The sequence below is a fragment of the Passer domesticus genome, chromosome 6 (assembly GCF_036417665.1).
Source record: "Passer domesticus isolate bPasDom1 chromosome 6, bPasDom1.hap1, whole genome shotgun sequence".
In the NCBI taxonomy this organism is placed as follows: domain Eukaryota; kingdom Metazoa; phylum Chordata; class Aves; order Passeriformes; family Passeridae; genus Passer; species Passer domesticus.
In genome coordinates, this window is record NC_087479.1 from 41,303,293 (window position 1) to 41,318,483 (window position 15,191).

The 15,191-nt window shown below is 41.6% G+C and overlaps 1 long non-coding RNA gene across 2 annotated transcripts in view; it reads right to left on the minus strand.

The window, feature by feature from the left end:
* Positions 1-2,348: 2,348 nt before the first annotated feature.
* Positions 2,349-15,191, minus strand: part of LOC135303301 (uncharacterized) — a 264,506-nt gene continuing 251,663 nt past the window's right edge. The window contains exons 5-7 of one of the 2 annotated variants that reach the window (XR_010364753.1): positions 10,805-10,963; positions 8,888-9,073; positions 2,349-7,429 (exon numbers count right to left, since the gene is read on the minus strand). This is a non-coding gene — a long non-coding RNA (uncharacterized LOC135303301). The remainder of the gene's footprint in view (positions 7,430-8,887; positions 9,074-10,804; positions 10,964-15,191) is intronic. The other variant, XR_010364754.1, reaches the window with a different exon arrangement.

Here is a 15,191-nt window from a genome sequence, read left to right on the forward strand (position 1 = left end):
GAGAGTGTGGAAGCTTGTGGCTGCTGTCAGATCCCAGAGAGCTCTAACCACATCCTGCCCCTCGATGTGCTTGTGGCCATCACATTTACCCAAAGTCATCTAAAAAGAATATGCTGGGTAATCTTAGTAGTGGGAACAAAATGTGACATGAGAGAAGAAATATTTTTAATGTAACAGAAGAGCTGCATGCTTAGGAGAACCTCTCATTTTCCAGGGAGGGAGGGCTTCCTCAGGCAGCCTGGCAGATATTAAGAGATGTCAATCTCTTGCCCTCCAGCAGTTTCCAGGCAGCATTGCATCTGAATGCAGATTTTAGAATTCACTATAATCATCTTTATCAGCACTACCATGGCAAACTTTTACAACTTGGCCAGACAGGAGGAAAGATGTATATTTCATTAAACTGCCTTTTACTCTCCCCTGCTGAAGTGTTTGTATAGATGGAGCTGCCTTGTTATCTCATTTTCTTGCTTTTTTTAAATCAAGAATGCTCTATCAAACTGTGATTACATTCCATAGCAAGCATGGATAGATATGTAGCATTTATGCATTGTTCTATCTATGGCAGTTGTGGAGAAAAAAGAAGCAAGCATGAAAGAAGATGGTTGTGAGAGGGGCTGTGTACCTTCTGGGAAAGGCCGGCTCTGCATTCTGTAGCAGAGCAGAAGGGGTGCTTCAGATGGGAGATGAATCCAATGGACTTTGGCTGCATGGCAGGGAGATTGACTGGTAGGGTGGAATGGTAAACAACTTCAAAAAACTATGATAGCATTATGTATCTTGTTACAACTAACTGTTTTAATCACATTTTTATAACATCTATTAGAGGCCTTGGAATTATACTTTTATACCTTCTGTAGCAGTAACACATTCAGCTGTTCTCATTGTCTTTCTAACAGAGAACACACAAAATGAAAAGGGGTATTCAGAGTCACATTAAAAAATTGTTTTCTCTGAGGTTTGTTCTGTTTCCATCCTTTCATCCTGGAAATTTATTTCCTCAATTACTTCCTTGTTTCTTTACATTATTAATTTCTTTTTTTCTCACCTGACAACAATTTCCATTTTCTAGTCTTTAGTTTTCACCTATTCATGAAATTTATATAACATTTTTTATAATGAACCTCTTTAAAATTAATCACCTTTAGTCCTTAGCTTTTATATGAAAGGAAGATAAATGAAGAGCTGATACTCTTACATGTTTTGAAGAAATTGTTTGAAATTATTTTTCAGTCAGTAACGGATCTCTATTAAATTTGTGATATTTTTGAAAATGCATTTTTAGGAACTCGGAAGCTTGAAATGCACATTTGAAAATGACACACAACTTTTTCAGACTCTGCAGTGCAAGTCTCATAGTTTCACAAAACAGGGTTAATCTGGCCATCAGTCAGGATTTTTCTCTCTTTTTTCTTCTCAATCTCTGCAAACCCAAGCATGTGGTGATAACCCTGTGGTAAATTTGATAATGAAGTGGTGTCATTATACATTTGACTCCCATTCCTGTGCACTGCCCATGAATCAAGTACTCTGGAATCATTGCAGGTTCTCCAGAGGAAAAATAATTTACTTGTGAAATTAATGAACTTTTCTGTTTTTCTCAGAGGAAAAAAATTATTATTCCTATCCCATAAGTGCTCCGGTCTTTGGTGGAGGACCAGCTTCAGACAAAAACATAGATGGGGCAAGAAAAGACTTCTATTATGACAGAAGGAGAACACATGTTTAATGAAAACTTCACACTGGAACAGTGGTCTAATCCTATGAACCAAACCTGGAAGGTTTCTGTGAATAATAAAGTGACTGAAATAGAGTCCACTTGTTGGCTTATTCTGCATGAGCAATTGCTCCTGAATTCTTCTAATCTCACTTGTTAGAACTGGGCTTGAGTCACTAACAGAGGTTTTACATGTGAAGGGGTACAGCAATTAAAAATCTGTGGCGAGCTTTTCAGAAAAGGGTGGTCAGACATCACAGGGGAATACAATGAGTGCATAACTATGTTTGTAGAAGTAAAGCCTTTTATTGGCACACACTGAAGGTATCCTCTGTGGCTACAAGCACCTAGCTGCTGTCTTCAGACAAACGCAGATTTTCCACGAATTCCTTCCAGTGCGATGGGGTTTTCTTGCAAAGTTTCCCCCGGCAAGGCAGGACTCCTCCCGCGGGGGCGGCGGTCCCTGCGGCTGCCGCGCGCAGCGGTGCCGGCAGGCGGCGCTCGGGCCCCGCGGCGGAGCCGCTCCCGGCGCGGTGCCGCTGCTCCCGGCCGCGCTCGGGGCCGCGCCGCACCGCACCGCCCGCGGGAAAAACGCCCGGTCTGCTCCAACTCGCCTCTCCAAATTCAGCCGAAAAAGGGGATTAGAGAAATAGAGCCGGCTTTTTCTTTCTCTCTGTATTTTTTTTTTTCCAGGTTGCTGCCTTTGTACACAGTGTGCTTGTACCCCTCACTGTTTACCCTGCCACAGTGTGTAGGAAATGTAGAACATCCTTTTAAATGCTTTATGAATGTGTTTGTAATACTCCTCTCTTCTACAATCCAGAAGCTCCCACAGCCCCCCCATTAACTGCGCTCAATCAGCGCTCTCGTTTGCAGACCAAAATGCTGCATGTACTTTCCCCACGGGCAAGGCTGGCTAAAGATTGAAAACTCAGCCCTCTTCAGAGTCTTTGATTGTCTTGTTTGTGTGGAACGTTCATACAGCAATATTAGAGACAAAACATCTTGAAGAGTTAGAAAATGGGACTGTGAAATATGGTATTTGGCAAGAAGACTTAAAAGCAACATAGCATCCACGAATTTTTTAGCTCGAAGAGCATCTGTGAAAGAGGGACAGCTGACTGGTTTATACTGAGTTTATGCTACTTTTGTTGAAAAGTTCCACAATGTGTACAATGTTGGCTAGGACAAATTAATAGGACAGATAACAGGTACTCCATCCTTCATTGAAAAGACATAAAATGATTGTGATGTTACTTTTCTACAGGCTGAAGTTTGGATGCATTGTGCCTCTTTGCTATGATGATCACCACTGATTTGCCATGCCATGATTCCTACCTCTTGGGACATTTCAATGTGAGTCTGTTGCTTCTGGGCTCGCTCAGAACAAGTTTATCTCTGAATTTTGCCTCCAAGCTTTTGCATTTTCACGGTTCCCCACAACATCCTTCTCTTCAAACTGGAGAGTGATGGATTTGGTGGGTGGACTGTTAGATGGATTGGGAGTTGCTTGGATGATTGCCTCCAGAGGCAATCATCCAGAGACCCTCAGGGGTCTGTACTAGGCTGAGTGTTACTTATTATCTTCATTAATGACACAGAAGATGGGATCAAGAGCACCCTCAGCAGATGACATCAAGCCAAGTGGTGCAGCTGATACGCATGAAGGGCAGGATGCCATCCAAAGGGAGCTGGACAAACTTGAGATTCCCCTGAGCCCACTTGAGATGTGGGCTCAGGGGAATATAATGAGGTTTAATAAGACCAAGTGCAAGGTGCTGCACCTAGTCTGGGGCAATGCACAGTATCAATACAGGCTGGGGGATGGACAGATCGAGAGCAGCCCTGCTGAGAAGGCCTTGGGGGTGCTGGGGATAGGAAGATGGACATGACCCACCCATGTGCACTTGCAGCCCAGAAAGCCAAACGTGTGCTGGGCTGCATCCAAAGCACCGTGGCCAGCAGAGCCAGGGAAGGGATTCTGCTGCTCTGCTCTGCTCTGCTCTGCTCTGCTCTGCTCTGGTGAGACCTTACCTGGAACTCTGGGGTCCTCAACACAGGAAGGATATTGTCTTATTGGAGTGAGTCCAGAGGAGAGTTACCAAGTTGGTCAGAATTTTGTTTCTTGTAAGGGAAGACTGAGAGAGCTGTGATTGTTCAGCATGGAAAAGAAAAGCTTTGGGGTGAGATAACTGCAGCCTTAGAGTACTTGAAGGGAACTTACAGGAAAGATGGGGCAAGAGTTTACAAGAGTGTGTAGTGACAACACAAAGGTGAACAGAGTTCAAATCGAAAGATATAAGTTTTGATTAGATATTAGGAAAAAATCCTTGACTGTGAGGGTGGTCAGGTACTGGAGCAGGCTGCTCAGGGATGTTGATCCCCCATCCCTGGAGGTGTTCAAGGCCAGGTTGGATGGGGCTTTGTGCAATGTGGTCTGCTTAAATGTGTCCCTGCCCATAGCAGGGGGATTGGAACTGGATGATTTTCAAGGTTACCCAACCCATTCTATGGCTCTATGAAATTCCCCACCACTTGCCTCTGGCTTGATGAATTCAGCCATGGATGCTGACCCAGCTCCCACAATGAGCAGCTTGACATCCTGTACCTTCCACTGCTCCTGAGACTGCTGCTGGTGAGACAGCTGCTGCCACTGCTTCTGAAAACACGTGAGAGCTGCTCTGCAGCACAGTGACAGATTGGAAGTGCTAAAGCCACATGGCAGCAAGCTGTGAAAACTTTCCCACAGCTTCTGTGTATTTGCAGTGGCATTTGCAATGGCATGGAGCACTTTTACATCTGTGCTGGCTGATAAGAGTATGAAAATGACAGTGGCTACACAGAAGGAGCTAGATGGTGACAAAAGAGACAGAAGAATTTTGAGAACTGAGATTTGTTTTTAGTTGATTCTGGCGATGTTATCCAGACATACTTCAGAAAAATCCCAGCAGTGTGGATGAAATACCTGGAACACTTGGAATATATGCTCAAGTAGCACTTAATAATGGTCTGTGCCACCTGGATGACACACTGTGGGCTGTAGCAAGCTGTGTAAACATGGCTGTGGAAACCACAGCCTGCAGTACTTGCTGTTGTCCAAGTCATAGTTGAAATAGGATCTCTAAACCGAATGATTTTTTGCAACTTGGAACTTGGCTAAATTAGAATGAAATAGTATTCCTCCAGCACTTTGAGCCACTCTAATGTGAAAAATCATCCTAAGTAGATGCAGGCCTTTGTTATAATGGAAAGAAATTGATGGCAAGTTGAAACTCTAATTACTGTGAAAAAAGAAGCAAAATATTCTTTTTCCTTCTCCCGCTTCTTGAACTAAAGAAATTAGACTGCCAAAGAGGTTTTTTTCTGGCATAGCTCTAAGACTTCTGTTGTCATGGGGATGTCAATTAATGGGGTTGTTTTTTATGTTCTTAACCTACCTGTGCCAACTAAGCTTTCGCATGCAGACCAGGTCTTATACCAATCTGAAAACTCATAATAATAGGAACTGGGCTTTCTGTATAACAAAGTTTCTTTTGAAGACTTTATTGTATGCCTTAATGTTTTTTTTTTCTCCTCAATACCATACTTCATTAAATAAATGAATGTACAGACGTGTATTGCATATTTACAAATTATTCAGATTACTTATATGTCTGTTCATTAACAAAACCTATAAACACAGGTTTTGTTAATGAACAGAGATATAAGTAATCTGAACTTTACTGGCATGTCTGGCTGTGTGCAGGTCCTGCAAGGTTGTGTTGTAAGGTGCAGGTCCTGCAGGTGTGTTGTAAGGTGCAGGCTGTTCCTGTGCTTTGTGTGAGCTGCAAAGACACTCATATGCACAAATATGTGCATATGCACAATGTCTGGCATCATGCATGTTCAAATATATAGGTGTGTGTGTAGTGCATGCCTGAATGCATGATTACATATTTTGTTGGGTAAATACAAAATGTTTTACACTTTGTATGCTCATTTGTCATAAATGTGTGGGAGTCTATAGAATTCAATGAAGAGATTTTAGATTGTGCAGTGTGATGCATACATGAGACTTAAAGCCTGGAAAGCATCTTTTAAAGCATGTTTATATTGCATAGGCAATTCTACCTTTCCCATGAAAAATATTTTAAAAATATTTATATTTTCAGTTGAGCTCTGTGTTTACCATGGTTGCTAAAAATGCTGAACGGGAATAGATATTACAACAGTTTCCTAGATATTTTGCACTGGAGCTCTTCAGCTGATTCCTCTACCTCAAGAATCTGTGTTTCTTGGAGCACATGAATATTCTGTGCTGAGTAGAAACCCTTGCTGTCTGCCAGCAAAATGTTGGTAGTGCCCTTTGTTGGCTTCCCTGGGGAGTTCATGCAAATCACTTTGAAATACAACAAACAATAAGATCCCTAAATGCTTTTGAACAAGACCAAATTACAAAAAGCCTTCACATGAAAACATAATTTTCAATTAGTATCTATTCAGTGGGAATGGGAATGAGGTGGGGGAGAGCTGGCATGTGAGATAAACTGGATTTGTTAACATGCCTTGAAAACACTTGCTGGCTAGCATGTCTTTTTTTTCCCGGTGTGAATACCTTGCTGTAATTTGGTGACATTTCCATAGTCTCTCTGCTCTTGTACTTCAGATAGAAATGAACTCTGCCCAGCAGAAGGTAGACTTGAGACAACCACCAGCCTGCTGTGTTTATGCATCGTGTGCAGAGTTGAGTGTTGCTGCACAGGCTCAAAGTTGGGGAAGGAACGAGTATATTCTCTCCTCAGTCCCTATTACTATCCCCTGGTTCACATAGGAGAGCAGGGAAGTGGATAACTGAATGGCCAGAGGCCAAAGTGACATCTCATTCCCTCAGGAGCAACTCAATGTGTCTTTGGTAGCACTGATGTGGGAGGTGTTTTTACATGGATAGAGAGTGCTAGTCTGCAGGAAATGCATTGGAGACCCTTCACTACCTGAGTGCATTTTGGCAGTATTTCTCTCTCCTAACAGAGGAAGAGCAGAAACTTACTTGCTGCTGCAGTTGCTAACTACTAGAAGAGAGGCTTGAATTACACCATAATTAGCTACTGTTTGTTTTGCCCTTTATTAATGTGTTAATTTATTCTCCTACCCTCCAACATGTGGCAGCATCGACCATTTTTCCTTGTTTTTTGCATAAAGGTGAGTGTACCTGGTCCTTTTCTTCATGCTTTGGTTTGCTTACATTGGCTTGGACCTTCTTTACATGACCACCTCACCTTGTCCTGTTTTTTCTTTCCATTCTCACTTTCTTTTTTTTCTTGTTTTTGCTCTTGTTAGGAATGATCGTTTTCTTGCCTCCGATCTCAGGAAATACCATGTCTTGGCAGGGCTATGCCATGTCATTTTGCCCAGTCTATGGAGTGGCCCATCCCTGTGTTCATATGTATGTGCTGTGTAGGTTACCTGCCTCTCTCTAGCATTTGAAGCCCTATGCTAGAGATAGAGATGCTCTTTCACATCTGTCTGTGTATCCCTGGGACTACAGGAACTCCTCAGACCAGTGCCTCTCAGCTCACCTGACCGGCTGCTCAGTGCCTGCTCAGCTCAGAACAGACCCTGGGATGAGCAGTGCTGCCTCAGGTCCATAGCACTTATTTCTTCACCTTCATTTTCCATTTTGGCAGCAGAGGTTGATAGTATTGGCAACAGTCAGGAGAATCAGTACAGCACCTACTGGAAAGAGGAGTGTAAAAATTCCTTTATCAAAGTGAAGACCAGCAGCATCTGGTATTTTCAGGGGTTTTCTGTGAAGACATGGAAGTTCTAGGACACTCATTTCACTAGTTGTACCTGCTGTGCTGAAAGTGTGAAGATTTTGTCACACTGTTATGAATACTGTACCTAGCTGAGTTTTTCTGCTTTTTCAAAGAGAAAACTAATTAAAATATGCACCTTAGCAAGTGACAGAGAATATGCATATCATGTTTGTCAGGGAGTGAAAGTACTTTTTTGGGGGTATGTGATGAATACACTTCAGTGAAGACAAGGGGATGTCTTAATTTCTAATAGTAGCAGAGAAACAAAAGAACCTTATAATAAAAAACCAAAACTTCTAAGAAAGTAATTTTAACATTGTAGAACTAAAGCTAGCATGTGGTTGTGTCTTGTGTTTGTGTTGGGAAGAGTGTTGATAATTGGGAATTATCAACAGTGCTCTGCTGAGCAATGCTCAAAGCCTTTGCTCCTCACCACACCCGTGGGGAAGCTGGGGGTGCACAAGGAATTGGGCAGGGATGCAGTCAGTACACCTGACCCCAGGTGACCAAAGGGATATTCCATACCTTATGGCAACATGCTCAGCTTATAAACCTGGGGGAAGAAGATGGAGGAAGGAGAGGGATGTTCAGAGTGATGGTGTTTTTTTACCCAAGTAACCAGGGTGTGATGGCATCCTGCATTCCTGGAGATGGCTGAACACCTGCCTGCCCATGGGAGGCAGTTAGTGAATTCCTTGCTGTTTTCTGCTTACATGCATGGCTCTTGCTTTAACTTTTAAACAGTCTTTATCTCAACCCATGGGTTTTCTCACTTTTATCCTTCTGATTCTGTCCCCCATCTTGTGGTGGGCAGTGAGTGAGCAGGTGTGTGGGGCTCGGCTGCTAGCTGTGGTTAAACCACAAAATTCTCACTGTGGTTAAACCACAGAAATTCTCTTTTCCCAGGCTCTGAAGCCAGATGTGTTTATTACGTACATCTTGTTATTTTCTGACAAATTGTCCCTCAACTCTATAAACTGGCCATTTTCCTCTCTCCCAACATCTCATCTGTAATATATTCCAAATGAGGACCAACACTTTGATTCAGTGCCTCTTTCATCTCTGCATCATTTAGACAATCCCAAGCAAAGGGTTGTCTAGTATAACTATGTCCTTTCATGATGGAAATCTGCAGTTGCAATACAATCTTCCATATACTATGGAAAGCTGAGTATAATATATAGTAAGAGTGAAAAACAAATTCACTCTAGAATGATATTGCAGACATCATATCATCTCAAAACAGTTTGGAAGAGGCATAGACTTGGCCTCAATTTGTATTTTCTAAAATGGTGTGAAACAATGACTAGTGAAGATATGTGAGGGTCAGCAGAGTTTGTGGCAGTTTGTGGATTGGCTAAACTTTCTCCCTTACCATCTCACTCCTCTTTCCATTCTGAATTTGTGACAGCAGGAGACCACTGAACCACCTTCTCAGCTTTGACCTAGTATTGCCCAAACCATCTATTTTCCAGTCCAAACTGAACAAACTTGGTAAGAAGATCCTCTGCAGCTATATAGTCTTTCCTGCTTTGATTGATGCAGCACTGAGAACCGTCTCCTGTAGGGGACAGGCAGAGAACAGTCTGTTTCTCTTTAGCTTAAGAGACAGTCTGGACTTTCTCTTCTGGCATAGGTTTTAATTCCTTGATTATTTACTGCTTATAGTTTAGCTAATAATACAGCCTGCAGCATGAAGAGCTCTGAAAGAGAGACCTCTGATTCCCCTATTAAGATACAGACAGAAATATCAGCCACTGTCAAGGAAACAGCGAAAGGTTAACCTTCTGGATATACATGCTTTAGAAGTTTACAAGATGAACTGTTTCCTCATTAGCCTTATTGGTCCCAGTGAGTCATTCCAACTACTCCCTTTCTCTTACCACTGAATTTGTCCCTTTGGGCAGCCAACTCAACTAGCAATTGATTATTTATATGAAACTTACCAAGGAGCAAGACAAAATTAAATGTCTGAATCACAAATGGAACAGAGACAAATTTCTTGGAAACACCAGTTGTTTTCTCAGAACTCTCCATGTCACAGATGAGTGACTCTGATATCCCATGCAAAAGAGGAATTAGGTTGGGCTGTTCTCTCCTGGATTTATTTATCTGTTCCTGGAGTCAACAGGCAACCCACCCAAATGTCATCATGAATATATGTCAAGTGATAGATGAAGGGGAATTTTGAACCAGTCTTGATTATTCAAGATCCATAGGCAATTTTTGATGATGCTGGTGCTCAAATCAAACCTCAGATCTCAAAGTACCTCTTTATATATGAAAGAGGTATGTGCATCTCTTGAATGAGATATTCACATATGATCCTTTCCCACTTGCACACCAGAAGATGTTGGAATAGAGCTGAACTTATCCAAACTTTTTGATTCATCCCCGTTAAAGCCTATATAACTTCAATCATATTTTAAATTGTAAAGAGGCTGTGGATTTTTCTGTGCTCTTCTGAACATCTGCAGTGTTCTCCCATGTGTTTCCTGTGTTTTATTGGCAAGTCACAGTACTTATGAAAGGGATTAGATGATATTGTTGCATGTGATAGCAGAGGACCAGACTCAATGACCCAGGCAGACTTTGCCAATCCTATGTCCCTATTTTCCTGTAGATGATGTAAATGATGTTAGAGCTGCTGGCATGAAAGCCACAATGCTAATCTTTTTTATTATTGCTTTATCCATTTGGAGCTAGCATATCCAAATCACAGTGCTTGATTTTCTGTTGTCTTGCTGCTTATGCTGTCATTTAAACTAACCCATAAAGCATGTCAGAATTCATCTGAATCAGACTGGAAAGGCTTAAAGTTCATTTTACACAGATGTAAAATGATTACCTAGGCAGGGGGAGATCACCCTCCCCATGTATATTTTGTATACCAATACTCCAAAGCCGTTCTTGTACTGTTGGTCTGTGAACTTTTTTCAGTGATTTAACACTTCAAAGTATAGACATGCCTGTGCAAACAAAGGATTAGGATGTTCCAGGCAGAGGATTATGAATGCAGGAGAACTTTCATACAATGAAAGGCTTCTTTGAAAGAGAATTACCATCATATATAAACATGTAGTTCTGAGCCCAAATGAACTAATGAAGTCTGATTTTCTATGGGTTTGTATATTGTGGTTGGATTTCCCTGTATCCTGTAGTGTACCCACTGCAGGTGAGGCATTTCAGATAAGTTTCTTCAACAGAATTCTAATGCTGAGTGAAGATGATCAAATCTCAAAAATCTTCATTTTCTGAGACATAAAGAATATAAGGTAAGAGCAAGACTTACTTCCCAGCATTGTCACTAGGCCAGAGAAGCTGGAGCCTTTCCTCCCGTCTGTCCATTTGTATGACCTGGTACAGTGCACTAGTGGTAGATTCAGGAAGAAATGTGCTGCTCTGCAGCCCATCTGTGTCATGGGCCACATCCAGTTCTGCAGCTGTTTAGCTGTAAGAAGATAATAATTCAGAGGCAGGGATGCACATACTTTCTGTGGGATATTGGCTGCTCCTACAAGAGCCTCTGCCTGCTTTCTGTCACCCTGGAACTCATTACAGAATAAGCATTTTTTCTTATAATGACAAGCATATAATAAAGCACCCATGACCCACTCAAACACGTGAATCTTCAGCTTGGCTCTAAATAACTCTGCAGCTCTTTTATTTTATTAAGGTCCCAAAATGGGCATTTTGTTGGCCTCTGTGAGGTAGGGAAAATTAGATTGCTTTGCACTGCATAGCTCTTTTATTATAATAAATGCATTGAGGATTGAGCTCTTTAATTAATATCTGGAAAAGAAAGGGAAAGATCTACTACTGAAGCCCTTGGGCCAGCTCAAGGAGAGGGTGAGAGTTAGAATTAGCTGGAGAAAAAGAAGTAAAGCAGCTTTCTGAAAAGAATCCTCCTTGATACTTACCTTATGTCCAAATACCATGAGAAACATTATTTTTTTAGTGAAGGAGACATTCCAGGACTATCACAGAGAGCAAATCATGGTGTCATTTGTGTCAGCATCACATTTTACCTTTCCTGAGTCACTTTCTCTGAAGGTTCCAAAAACAACTGAGCAATGACAGTTTGGCATTCTGCCCTCTGGAAATCTATGTGTAAAGGTTGTGGCTTCCTTTTTCTACTGGCAAAGTGCAGCTCTGGAAAATGACAGAGCAAGGTACACAGAAAGGAGGTCAAGAAACTTTGAAAGCAGCATTCCTCTACCCTCTCCCCTTCTGTCTGTGGTTTGTGTGCAGTTTTGCCAGTTATTTGTATTTTCAAATTTAGGAGAAAACCTGCCTTTCCCTTTCTGGACAACCAGAAGGTTGGACTGGCAACTTTCACAGTTTCAAGTGAAGACACTGGGAAGGGGTATCCTTCTGACACATAAAACCATTCTCCCAGGCTGGGTGGCCAGGACTGGAATGCGTTACAGATGTAACCCTCACAGCTCAAACACACGAAAAATTGGGAAGATTAAATACCTCCCAATGGAAACTTTGACAGGCAATATATCTCTCATAAATATTGAATTTGCATGTGAAATAAAAGTTTAACAAAAGAAAGAATAAAGCTAGTCTTTGAAAATATACAACAAATCATGTTGTAGTCTTGAAAGAATGTCAAGAACATGTGAGTGGTAAGTACAAAATGAACTCTACAGTCTCTTTGGCTGCTCTTGCTCATTCTGCCTCCTAACTTGCTAGCTTTAATATTTAACATTTAAGAGACACATTTTTTCACTGGACTGGAAGAATCCACTTGGAATCATACAATGTTAAGGGTTGGAAGGGACCTTAATGATCATCTATTTCCACCTCTGCTGCCATGGGTGGGGACATCTCCTGCTAGACCAGATTGCTCAGGGCCTTGTCCAACCTGGCTTTGAACACTGCCAGGATTGAGGCAGCCACAACCTCCTTGGGTAACCCGTTCCAGTGTCTCACCAGTCTCACAGTAAGACTTTCTTCCTAACATCTAGCCAAATTTCTCCTCTTTCAATTTGCACCCATTACTGCTTGTCCTAGCATTAGACTTCCTGATGAATAGTCCCTCCTCAGCTTCCCTGTAGGCTCTCTTCAGATACTGGAAGGTTGCTATGGGGTCTTTTTCTTTTCTTTTCCAGGCTGAGTAACTCTGACTTTCTCAGCCTGTCTTTATAGGGGAGGTGCTCCAGCCCTCTTAACAACTTCTCAACTTCTTAACAACTCTTAACAAATGATGTCCTCTGGAATTGCTCCAACAGTTCCATTTCCTTCTTTTGCTGGGGACATTAGAACTGGATACAGCACTCCAGGTGAAGTCTCACAAGAGCATGGTAGGGGGACAATCCCCTCCTTTGACCTGCTGATCATGCTCCTTTGCATGCAGCCCAAATTCAGGATTGGTTTGGCTTCTTGCACTGTGAGTGGCTCATGGTGGGTTTTTCATCAGGCATTGCCCCCCAGTGCTTTGCAAGGCTGCTCTCAAGCACTTCTCCACCCAGCCTGTAGATGTTTCTGGGATTACTGCTATCCAGGTGTAGTTCCTTGCACTTTGCTTTGTTGAACTTCATGATGTTTGCCTCAGCCCACCTCTCAAGTGTATTAAGGCCCCTTCTTCATCACTGACTCCAGAAGGTGTCCCCCTCAGTTCAAGTGATATTTTGCTCACCACCATTCACAGTGATTCAGCTCCAGTAACTTTTGGATGGTACTGCAAAAAGTGGCGTTTAATTTTTGTATATGTTTCATTTTTAACTTATGACATTACGACAGAACAGCTATATTGCTTCTGGATTTGGTGCCAGCCAGGTTGGCATTAGTGGGGGTCAATGCACAAGGCAGCATTGGGCAGTGCAGACAGAATTCAGTCATTCTCATTCTTACATCCATGAGCTCTGAAGGAGGTGATTCAGCTTGACTGCATTTATGACAGAATCAACCAAAAATGTTCATGTTACCAGGTTGGGTGAAATTTAAAAGGGCTATGGTCTGGCCCCACACATTTAATTCAGAGCTATTACTATTCAGAGCAATTACAAGGAATCACTCACCCTAGGGAAAACAGGCTTGTGGCTACATGGTGGAAAGTTGACTAAAATAGCACAACAGCTCCTACTTGTCTTTTCTTCCAAACCTGTTCTAGAAAGGCATAAGGAGAGGCAGGATACACAGGACTGACTTGAAGTAGCATCCTTTGGTAATTAAGATCTTACTGGCTGAATGACTGACGAATCTCTGAAGCACTGAACTGAAAAAACAGGAGCAGATTCTCTTTTGGCATGCTAATACAAGCTGCTGCTATGAGCAGCTTCAAGGAACCATGCAAATACAAATGAAGTCAGAAGATGAGTTTATGAAACAAACACCAAGTTTGTCTTTAATTCTCTTTACTTTGATCTCTGCTACCAATTAAAAGATAAAAAAAAAATTACAGCACATATAAGTCCAATTAGATCTTGTAATGAAATCCTCAAGTACTACTGAGGTGGAACTTGCAATAATTAGTTTTGATACATAAATAAATTTTCCAAATGCAATTTTGTTCTTTTAAGATCATGTTCTACTTTGAGTTCATAGTGTTTTATTATTTCACTGATGTGTGAGAAGTAGCTTCCAATGTTTCTGTTCCCTTGATTCTCACAGCCTCTATGCTAATGCATTAAAAATAACTAGAATTAATGACAAATCTAATAAGTAATTATTCTAGTAGCAATGCTATGAACTGGAATACTAACTTCAGGAACAGGTGAAAAATATTCATAGTCCCTTAGTTTCACACCCTCATCCATTCAGAGAAGGACAAAGAAACTGGATTATCAAGGCACTGAAGGCTTTACATAGATTTTACAAGTGAACAGTCAAAGTCATGGCTAAGATGCTGTGCTTGAAGTTATGATGAGTTTTGTAAGCAGCTAATAATTTCACAGGCTGCAGTAAAGATTGTCTCCTGAGTGAGGTTATATGAATAAAACCCCAAATATCTGTCCCACATGCCCTTTTCTGGAAAAGATTTAATGAATTTATGCAGGTAGAGCTCAAGCCATGCATATGTAGAACTTTTACACTTGCTGCTTTACTACACTCCTCTAAGACTTCTTTTTATTTAAACAAAGTAAGATGCAGTCTCATAGTTTATACTAGGTCAATACAGAGAAAGAATGGTTTTCTGGCTAAAAACCATTACAAAAAGTGAAGATCATGAAAGCCCCATAGTGCACATTTCTGAGTTGATGTAGACCTTCATGTAGAGGGAGTTTTTGGGCCATTACCCTATACCGTCAGAGGGTCAGAGTGTGTCCCCTTTTTGCTGGCAGTTTATGTTGTTCAGGTGCTTAAATCCCTGCTTTGAAGGAGCAATAAATGTGTTGCAAAAATAAATACATGAATATTTACAAGAAACATATGGAAATTCAGATAAAAGTTGATTTAGTCATTCTTAAACAGCAATGTTTTCAGGTGTTAGTACCATGGCACTGGGAACTCAGTTACTGCACACAAAAGATAGGCAGATGCTAATTACCATTGCTCATGCCAGGCTTATCTTCAACAGCCATAGACATTCAAATGACAGGGGCTCTCTGAGTCTTGCAGGATGCAAGGCATAGTGTTGCAGCTGCTACCAGGTCTGCCTCTCCTATAATGCTCTAAGCCCAGTCTACTGACTTTTCACCTCCAAAGACTCTTCTCTGGACTCCAGTCTT